Source organism: Solenopsis invicta, chromosome 1 (assembly GCF_016802725.1).
Source record: "Solenopsis invicta isolate M01_SB chromosome 1, UNIL_Sinv_3.0, whole genome shotgun sequence".
Taxonomy (NCBI): domain Eukaryota; kingdom Metazoa; phylum Arthropoda; class Insecta; order Hymenoptera; family Formicidae; genus Solenopsis; species Solenopsis invicta.
In genome coordinates, this window is record NC_052664.1 from 3,315,978 (window position 1) to 3,327,765 (window position 11,788).

The 11,788-nt window shown below is 29.9% G+C and overlaps 2 long non-coding RNA genes across 2 annotated transcripts; one reads left to right on the forward strand and one right to left on the reverse strand.

Moving 5' to 3' along the window:
- Positions 1 to 1,752: 1,752 nt before the first annotated feature.
- Positions 1,753 to 2,182, reverse strand: LOC120358690. Its single transcript, XR_005575590.1, has 2 exons — positions 2,123 to 2,182; positions 1,753 to 2,008 (listed from the first exon to the last, which is right to left on the reverse strand). It is a non-coding gene; the product is annotated as an uncharacterized LOC120358690 (long non-coding RNA).
- A 1,991-nt stretch (positions 2,183 to 4,173) lies between these two features.
- On the forward strand, positions 4,174 to 11,588 carry LOC113005812. Its single transcript, XR_003269612.2, has 4 exons — positions 4,174 to 4,997; positions 8,185 to 8,327; positions 8,412 to 9,356; positions 10,695 to 11,588. It is a non-coding gene; the product is annotated as an uncharacterized LOC113005812 (long non-coding RNA).
- Positions 11,589 to 11,788: the final 200 nt, after the last annotated feature.

Below are 11,788 nucleotides of genomic sequence, written 5' to 3' on the forward strand. Positions count from 1 at the left end.
TAATAGTTCGTCTAATAACAATATTTTTTCCATCATATTTTTGCCATCTCCTACTGTTATATACGTTATATTAATTTTGTACTAAACTATAAGTACGGAACGCACTGAATCGCACTGCCGAAAATCTCGGTGCGGTTCAGTGCATTCTGTACTAGTGTAGTGCGTTCAATCAAATATAAAAGTATCACTGAACTAGAGTAGTGCAATTCAATCAAACACGTTTTTACTAGCACCTTTTCAGTGCATTATTAATTGAACACACCATAGTTTCTGAACCAATGAAGTGCACGCCAACCGAATACAACACACTAGAAGAGGGCGCACTTAGTGCGCACCAGTGCGCACTAGTGCATCCAATCGAATTCGCTATTACATTACGGAACACAGCGTAGTTAGTTACAGTGCTACCAACTTTATGATTGAAAAGACTATTTTCAATAGAACTTTCGGAATACACCCAGATATAACAATTTTGAAAGTGCCATTTGTTTGCCAGTCGTTTGTTAGTGTTTGCATGTTTTTTTGTTTTGTTTGCATATTAATTAGTTTAAACCAAAAATCAAAATTAAAATTTGGACAAATTTGGACAAATAAAAAGTGGTTTTAGCCTTTATCTCATAATTTCCTGAATAATTCAGTGTCGAATTGTTATAATTATATCGATAAATAATGTAATAATTTATTTATTAATAAATGGGCTTTTTATAGTAACTTTAGCCCTAGTAACTGTCTAGGTGACTCGATCACAAGATGTAAATAAATAATTGTTCAATTGAACGGCTTTTTGTAGTATGTCTTGAAAATAAATTTCTTTATAAGTCGGCTTCTAAGAAAACTCATTTGTTAAAAATTCATTGGTAACTCTCTAATGTCATCCCAAAGGTATGTGCAAATTTAAAAAAAATGAGCCCTCTCAGGCTTAATGCACACAGGACGCGTCAATGCGTTACGCGTGGCAAATAGCCAATCATTCTTTCGCTTTCTTATTTCTTGTCATAAAATAAAAAAAATGATTGGCTACCTCGCGATGTGTAACGCATTGACGCGTCCTGTGTGCATTAAGCCTCAGAAGTCGACATACAAACTTATTTCCAGGAATTTAATTCCGAATGCAGCCTGTAACTCTGAACTCTCTGAACATCTTATATGATGTTTTTAGCATGTTTTTTTTGTTAAATCTAAAATGTCACTTTGTACCACTGTTGCGCTTGAGCGCAAAAAACGATAAACTTTTACAAGTTTGGTAGCTTTTTGTACACCAAGTCATTTTGGTAGTTTTGACCACACAAGTCCAAACGTTGAAAAATATTGCTCAATAGATGCTGAAGACGCAGGACATGATTTTTTTTCCATGATTTTCCACCATTTCGAAGATAAAAAATTGTTAATAATATTTTCTTGTAACAGCATCTTCGGAAAAAATTCATTATCTTTAATTTTCCCAGCCAGAAATAATTAGTCGAATCGACGTCGATAACACTGGTCGATCGATGGTCGAAATATGTAGTCGATTCGACTTAAAAATGGGCTTAAATTTCGACCAGTCATCGACAAGTCGATTTGATGTCGATTTGATGTCTAATTAATACTAATTTCCAGCGAGAAATGACCTATCAAATCGACATCGAAATAATATCATTTTGATGATTTTGATGTCGAATCGATGTCGAATTGACGTCGATTTTGTCATCATTTCTCACTGGGAATATCTAGAGATGAGATTATAACAGCTAATATTAACGTGAACTTGAGTAATATCGAAATGCTATTTATTACTGTAATATATTACTTTAATATGTGAATAAAATGTTGAGTGAAAATATAAATGCATATGTGTATTTGCCAAACAAAATATAATTAGAAATGCTTATCTGTTTCTTTGAACATTTATCACGTCTTCCAAAACTTTCATCATCTTGTTTTTGATACAGAGCCTTCTTTAACCATTGTCCTATGTATAATGATAAATCCGTAACAAATACATTAGGTCTCTTGTTATGAATTGCGCCTAGAAATAAAATGTGTAAAATTACTAGACACAAATAAGAAATATTTCAAGGCAAAGTATTTTCCTACTATTATAAAAAATACAAATAAAATTTATAAAATAATATGTATTCACCTATAATCACTTCCCACAACAGTAATTTGCAAAAAGGTCTCTTTTGATTGCCATCGCTTCGAAAATTGTATTTACATGCAACAGAATTACTAATAGCTGCAGCCATAACTGAATACAATACTTCACTATCATTCTCTTTAAATTCTTCTTTGGCTTTTACTTTCATTTGTGAAAAATAATATACCTAATATAATAATGTAAATAAAAAAAACATTATATAACTAGAACAAACTATTTCACAATTAAAACATAAAATCAAATCAACATAGTAAAATATTCAAACAGACCTTTAGCTCTTGAAGAATACACCAATAACAGTGAGCGCTCACTCAACTGTAAGACGCAACCATTCAAGAGACACAATTTCAATTCGCGCCAAGTCTAAAAGCGTAGCGTAAGTGATGCATACTTATATTACCGTACACTGCCGTTCGATAATAGTAATAGTCGTAATTTATCAACTTTGTTTGCACGATAATGATCAATGTGGGCGCATTTCGAGAATATATTTAATAATAATATAATAATATAATAATATAATAATAAAAAAAATAATAAAAAAATCTTTTTTCTACATTTCTCATTTTACATAGAAAGCTTATAAAATTTGAAAATATTTAAGGTTTTCAAAAATTCCTTTAGAAAAATTTTAAAAATGATGAATTCTTATAATAATTATAAATGTTATAAGATATGAAAATTATTATAAATATACATGTGTATGAAAAATGTTAGTGCAGCTTAGTGATATATTCATTTTAAATGCCCGGGGAAAAATATTTTATATATAAAATATGTCCAAACATAAATATATACAATTATATATACTTGCATGTAATTTATATTAGTGTTATCTTTATATGTAAATAAATATACATATAATTATATAAAATGGTATATAATTACATATAATATAATTATATATACGGACATATTTTATATATAAGTGTACATAATTATATAATAATAATATATAAAAAAATTTTTTCCCGAGTGTCATTCTTTTATAACAAATGTAACAATTTTTAAGATCTATTTATTGCTATTAAAAAGTTGTTAAATCATGCAAATGATGTATGCATCTCTACACAATTTGCAGATCAAGATTATATACAGGTTATATGTTGATTTAATTGTGTATGCAAAAGAACACATATCGCATTCCGATATCTCGACTTTTTAGTGCATAAAAACAATGTAATAAAAAAGTAAAATATATACTTTGCCTACCAATTTATGTTGAACTACGTAAAATTGAATAAAAGTTAATAGAAATTTTACAAAAATATTCGCAATTACTCAATAAACAATTTTTATGACAAAGTTGAAAATGATAAAAATATCGATTAGTTTTCGATCATCGACCATTTATCGACGCATCGACGTCGATTCGACTAATCATTTCTGGCTGGGTTTAAATGCCATTTTGCCTGAGAGATGGGAAGGTTCCGATAGCGCACATCCCGATAGCCCACCAACCAATCATCTTGACTTATCTAATCCAACTTACAGAAAATCTCTAGGCATCTGCCACTGTGAGTGGTTTGTGTGCTATCGGGATGTGCGCTATCGGGACCCGCCGCTGTTTTAAATTTCGAATCCATCATATGCGCTAGTAAATGAACCGGTGTGATCGCTTGATTGAATCGTTTTTGAAAAAAGATTTTATATGATTGTAAAACTTCTTCATTTAGTAAATTAGACCACACTTTGACTGCCTCCGATATGTACACCCAAGGACTTTGATTCTGTCCATGGGGAAATTTTCCAAACTAAGAAGTCGCTATCTTTCTACATATTTACAGTTTATGATTAACGTAACAACCAATAAGCTCTAGTTGTTTCATTAATCATGAACTGAAAATATGTAGAAAGTGGTGACTTCTCAGTTTGAAAAATTTCCCCATGGACAGAATCAAAGTCCTTGTGTGATGTTGACTCCCGCTGCAGAATGTTTAATGCTGATGGGTGCTTTCCAGCTACGACACAAGTCAACACTGTGTAACACAGTGTCCATTAGTGTGAGTGAAACAACTAAAATTTTCTCTCTTACACTAATGGACACTGTGTTACACAGTGTCGATTTGTGTCGTAGCTGGAAAGCACTGGATGCGACTGTCGATAGTTGTTTTTCTAAATATACCAATTCGCTGTAAATTCCTATATTATTTAAAATATTTGCAATCAAATTATCAAACTCATTTTCATGCTCCAAAGCAATTCTCTATATTTGTGGTAATTTATGTGATAATTTGTGACAAAGGTGCTGACGCATTCTGGATGCGAATTCTATCTGGTTTCGTTAGGGATTTGTGGCATAAGGCCATTTTTTTCCTTGAGTCATTCATGTGCTTGGTGTACATTACGAAAATACTTTTGAATTTTAATAATCTTCTGCAGTATGGTCTGAGGCGTTACATCTTTTTCTACCAAATTTAAGAGACGTGTCGAGCATCCATACCCCAAGCAGAACAAGTCAAAATGACATCAAAGTGATTCACAATTGTGTCAAAATGACATCAAAATGAATCGTAATTAATTGAAAAATGACTTTTAATGATCATTTTGCAGTCACTTTGACATCATTTTGACGTCTTGATGACTTCCTGTTCTGCTTGGGTACGCAATCAACTTTGGTTGTTTTTCTTTTAAAATTTGCCACATTTTAAACATTTTATTTTTATTATCCGTAACTACGGCAAAAACCTTTGCGTCGTACTTTCTTTCACATTCTTTTATAGTAGCTTCCACAACCTCAGCACATCTTTTCTTCTCTGATCCAGAATTGTAAGCATTAAAAAGAAAACTTTTATTACCCATATGCAAACTTATTGCCTGGATGGGATCATTTCGAACATTTGACCAGCTATCTAACGTAAGTATTACGCTTTTTGATTACAACTTTTCTTTAAGATCGGTTTTTTTCATATGTGGCATCCAAAAGCTATCCTCCGATCATTTTTGATGAAGGAGGCTTATATCCTGGTCGTAAATTTTGAATTATTGTTTCAAAACTTTTTAGTTGTGCAGCATTAAATGGAAGATTTGGTGTGTAAAAGAATTCTGCAATACTTTGATCGATTTGCATTTGTTGAAGGCTTGTAATTTTAATAACAAAATCCGTAATTGCGTTCTGAATTTCTTTTCTTTTTAATTTGAGGTGAATCGTGCATATCCGTTTTTGGTTTTCCTCTAAATAAATGAATATGAAATATTTGTTATTATGTTTTTTGTTTATTACTGATATAAATGATAATTGCAACTATTTGATTTTACAATTTAATGGTATATGTTTTATAATTATAGATTAAAGTATTGTATAGCATCAAACCTAAAGCTAAAATTTGTAAATAATAAAAATAATGCATTTAATTAACATAAAATGTTATTAATAAAATGAACTTGTTAATTACAATAAATTTGAAATTTATTTAAAATAAGTATATTTTAATTGATTAAAGTAAAATATTACTACAATATGTTTATTGCAATATATTTTTACTTAAAAATCTTGTTTTTACATAACTTTTAAAATTTATTTAGCTAGTTAAAGAAAAATTTGAGAATAAAATTTTGAATTTATACAAAGAGTTTTGAATTAAAAGTTGAATGTCCTCATATTGCATATTATTATTGGACAAGAAAGAACATTTTTCATACAGCTGCAAGAATCAGATAAATTAATTATAGCAATGATAATTTCTAAACAATTTTGCCTATTTCCACAGATGTCATTTTTGTTTGGGATTTTTCAAATAATACCAAGACTTTATTGATTGCATTATTTTCTTGGCAATTTCGAGCTCTACATTTTTGTAAATGAGCTCGAATTCTTTCAATTTTGCAATTAATTTGCTCATTGCAATATTTACACTTATATTTTGAATCGCCATTTATTTTCAAAACTTCAGTCCATTTAGTGGCACATTTTCTGCCACGTCCTGTTAACATATTGGTATGTAGAATTTTAACAAAAAGTAAAAACTCTTTATATTGAAAGGTGCGGCTAAGTACAGTTTATAAATCGTTCACACTTTTTAAGTACCCGAGACAGTGTTTACTGTAGTATTACTCGACTGAAACTGAGATCTGAGCTCTTCAGCATCTCGGGCTAACAAACAAAAAACGTTCTTCATTTGTTTGATTTATTTGTTTAGCACCGATCGCGAATGCACGAAGCGCAATTACTGGGCCATGTTCGAAAACAGGACTTGACACGTTTTGGTCAATTTTCAGATTAAAGCTTTTCCTTTATCTCACTACCCAAGCAATCTAAATGACGATTCTGCGATTTTTTTTCAAATTTGCTGTCTTGACCTGTGTCTTCAACAACTATTGAACGATTTCTCTGAACTTTTAGGTTTGTCTGGTGGAAACTATGAAATATTTGTTTAGAAAAAGCCATGAAACTTGTAAAAGTTAACCGTTTTTTATGATCTAACGAAGTATTGATTCGGATCAAAATACAAAATATGTCAATTTAAATTAAGTTTTATTGTGCTCTTTTTCTTTATCAATTCTACTATACATTATTTATTTTATTTATAATATTAAATTATATTAAATAAACATTTATATTAAATATTTTATTTATACTATTATTAAATTTTTATTGAATTTTTTGAGTAGGTTTTATAATTGGTTTTTTCAGTGGGTTTAAATGGTTTTTTTAGGTGGGTCCAACCCATTAAACCCGGTGTGTTTTAATGGGTTGGATCCATCTTGGCAAATCCTGCTTTTACACTCATTGAACTTTTTCTGGCAACCCAGTATAGTATATACATGAAATGTGTGCATTACGAGAACATAAAATGTGTCCTGGTATACACATATTATGTACTACGTTTTAACCCTTAAACACACCGATCCTGTAAAATACGGGAACACATTTTTGGGTCTGAGAGACTTTTTCAACTTTGAGAAGCTATAACTTTGATTACAATCAATATTTTTCAACGATTTTTTTTTTAAATAAAAGTTCAGAATTTCAGGAGTGTGACTGCACAATCAGCATTGCCAAAAAATAATTTATTGTAAAGTTATAAAGGAAAAACCATTAAGCAAAAATAAGAAATTGGTCAAAAATCCACTTCCGTAAAAAAAATCATATCTTTGCAACAAAAAACTTTTAAAAACTTTCAAATACGGTGTTTTAAAGCTAAAGAGTCACATTTTCAAAATAAAATTGGCAAAGTCATTTTTTTGAAAAGTATAATTATGTAGTATAGAGAATATGAAATATTTTTGAGTATCTAAAAATTTACTTAAAAAAAAATCATATCTTTGTAACAAAAAACTTTTAAAGACTTTACAATACGGTGTTTGAAAGCTAAAGATTCACACTTTCAAAAAAAATTATATCATTGTCGTTTCTATTAAAAAATGTACTCATGTAACAAGACGAATATGAGGTATTTTTGATTAAATCATGTCTAAAATTGAAAATTGATGTGTTTCATGATATATTTTGGAAAAACTCTCTTTTCTACAGCATTTCATAGTATTCCAACTTTAGACAGAGTATATGTGAGTAACATACGTGAACCGATCTGTTCGAACGTATTTTGTCTAGTTTTTTTATGTAAAATACTCACAAAAAAAGTTTCACTTACACACTATATGGGTCGCATTGACCCTAAAAACTTTGCTGCCGTGCCGTTCGAATTCTATTTGATCAAAAAAGTTGATCAACCATATCAATCGAAAGAGGAGATTTCAAACTTTCTTTACGTCTTAGTTCGAACCTCCTATCTTATTCTGTTTTTACATAGAAAGCGTTTGAAACTTCATATGGGGTCTCTCAGACCCACTTATGTATTTAAGGGTTAATCCAAATGTTTGTACTTAAAAAATATAACGATATCTACAAATTGTGTAATCTAATTCAAGCTAAATATATATTTTTCCCAAAAATGTAAAAAATTTTTAAATTAAGCTAATTATAATATAAATCAAAAATATTTAAAGTAATTGTTGTATCCTGCTAACAATTTTTTAATAATTTTTATGTAATTTTTCAAAATATGGCATATAAACGTAATACTTGATTAATTTATTTACAGACATATTTTGGTATTGGATGATAAATGTTGCAAAGACTTCTGAAATTGATGCGCAAATAGAGTGCAATAAAGTATCTCTATACATCTCTATATATCTAAAAAAATAAGTGACCTAAATAGGAAAGATACAACTGGCAAGAAAGGTATGATTTTTAGCCACGACGATGAATCAGGAGCCTTATAATAACAAATTTATTAAGAAACTCACAATTAATTTCAAATTTTAGAAGCCAATGTGTCCAAGCAAAAAGATATGAAAAATAGCAAGGCTGCCAAAGTTGTCAAAGAATCTGTAGAATCTGCAAAAAATAATAAAGATACAGAAATATAATGTACAAAAAGTGTAAATATAGAAGGTAATATCACACATGTATGTATACTCGCTCAGACAGGCACATACACGCACGCACACACACACACGCACACACACGAAGAAGAGCCCGCCACGAATGCGTAAGCTAATAGAAAGAGACAGGAAACGAGATGATCCCCACCATCCTTGTTCAATCGCGCATGCGCTGTTGATTTTCTTAGTCAAGTGGAGAGGATTTGAGGCAAAGTACACCATACCCACTCAGCACCACTCAGCTCGATGCACGTGCACAACATTAAACAAGGACAGTGAGGATTATCTCATTTTCTTTCTCTTACTATTAGCTAAACGCTTCCACTTACAGGAGCACTGTGCCTATTACACACCTTGTCTTCTTTGCTCGACGCTGGGTCGAGAGAGGACACGAATTGACGTGCTGAAGAAACTCGGTGTTCCTTGCTATGCGCCTATACGGGTGGTATACGGGATACCACGGTTGGTCGCGCGCTGTTTTAATTTTTAATTGCATAAAGAAATCGGATATGAAGATTCGTTTGAAAAATAATGTAAATAGAATTACGATTTTTAATAATAAATTAAAATTATGTCACCACGGCAATATAGCTTCAATTCATGGGACTGTTACTTTATGTCGAGACATAATTTTAATTAATTAATAAAACTTGTAAATCTCTTTAAACAATTACTTATTAAAATAATCTGTATTAGAAAATAATTTTAATTTACGATTAATTTGCAAAACACGTACGTGCGCGGCTTCGCGTGTGCGGCAGTCGAGCGCCAGCGCGGAGGGACACTATTTTTGCCGATGCGTGTACATACATGAAATGTACATGACGTATGTATTATGTATTATTCCAGCTTTCATCTTGAATGAATATGCATACCACGTATATCCATACGATATTCTATGAATATTCATAAATATATATATACATTTCTCAATATTCTATGTATATACATATAACGAATACAGGATATTTTTTTCACATTACGAACATTACATGTAGGGTAAAGTTGCCGATATCGCACCGGCTCCTAATTTGCACCATCTTGCGTATGAATTCAACTACAGTACTTGTACACTTTTTGCAGAATTATTTGATAACTACATAACGCTATCATTATCCTCTATTGAACTCAACACGTTAAGATCAATAGAAATTTTGTAATTAATATTTTTAGAAAAATGGTAACTTTGCTGCTATTTTTCAACACATTTCGTAGCTTGATTGCAAAAAAAATAAAAAAAATAATCAAAATTTTGATAATTTCTAATGATTATAATATTATTAAAATTAGATTAGCAAAGTTCAAATAACTTTGTATTTTTATTTGTAAATTAAATAAATAAAGTTTTACAAAATACTTTAATCTCTTAAATTGCACCATGTCTTAGTTTCGCACCATTGCTTTGATCGTGGCTACATATGTAAAATCAAATATAATAATCATACAAGCATACATTGTAACAATATTTCCATAATGTAACAATGTTATTACGATATTATTGAAAAATTATCGAAATGATGACATTGACTGAAATTATATTTAGTTTACGGTATTTATCTCCAACATTAATAAAATTATGCTTATCTAACGCATTTTTGCTCGATAAGAAAAAATCTAGCAGAAAAAGTGTTGTTTTACTCCAGAAAGAGTAATATTAACCTGAAGTGCAATTTAGAAGATTATAAAATCGCACTATTTAAAAACTTCTTAAAAATCGTCATTTAAAAATTTATGACAATACATAAAATTCTGAAAAAAATAAATTTAAAAGAAGAAATGTTGTACTTTATTGACGTAAGAAAATTGAAGATATTCCTCATAATTCCTTAGTTACCCAAGCAGAACAGGGAGTCATCAAGACGTCAAAATGATATCAAAGTGACTGCAAAATGATCATTAAAAGTCACTTTTCAATCAATTACGATTCATTTTGATGTCATTTTGACACAATTGTGAATCACTTTGATGTCATTTTGACTTGTTGTTCTGCTTGGGTATAAAACTTTATGTCAAAAGTGGTGCGATGTCGGCAACCTTACCCTATATACATAGAATATCCAATGTTTATTGAATCATACACGCACTGCATTATTAAATATTGATCCAAACGATAAATATATTTAACTTTTATTTATATTATAACAAATTTTAATTTATGATGTAGGAGAAGGTCGGGTAGTACCAGACAGCGGGTAGTATCGGATAAAGTTATTCCAACCATTTGCCTCTGAAGTAGAACCATAGTAGAACCATAGTAGAACAGTACCATAGTAGAACAAACGGCAGTAGTGTTGACAAGTTACAATAAATTTTGTATTGTATATAGCTGTTTTCAATGAAGATAATTTCTGGCTGTTGTGACTTGTCTGAAAGTAAGTGTAAATAAGTTTTTAGTTTATTGTTAGAAACAACATTTATTAGCTTTTAAGTTGTAGGCTATAAATCTTGTTATGCTTACTAATATGCAAGTGACAGCCGATTTTTTGTTACGTGCTGTTTGGGTTGTATCGGACTGATGAATTGCTGATTGTATTGGACAATCTTTACTGTGATAAAACTTAAATTCTCACATTTTTTGTATTACAGGGCAATATGAGCAAATTACGTCATATAGTATATGGGACGAAAAGAATATGAAGGAAGCCATAGAAAAAGTTAGAATTAAAAAAATAACTATTAGAAAAAAAATGTTAAAAAAATATTAAAAATGTTAAAATATTAAACTTTTAAAGACTGTTTATTTTATTTGTTGTTACGTTAAGAAAATTCATTTTTATTTATTAACTTATGTTATTTATATAATAATATAAAATAATAATATTAATGTGGGGCTGTAGCTTTCCACGATAATACCGATAATATCGATGCCGCGACAGTGGAAAAAGAGGACGCTCTAGAGAACGACGTGACACAAACAGGACGAACAAAGAGATAAAATATAGCAGTTAGAAAAGATAACTTAACAAAGAGACACGACACACATCTACACATTACACAGGATAAACGTGTATTGTACACTGTTTTTTTTAAATAAATATTTTAATCTCAAACAACCAAATCCTACAATAATAATAATAATAATATACATATATAATAACATTTAATATGTAATAATGATATAGTATAATAATAGTAATATATATATATATATATATATATATATATATATATATATATATATATATATATATATATATATACAGGGTGTCAGGTAACTATAATACCGCCCGTGATTTCGTGGATTGATAGATCAAGTAA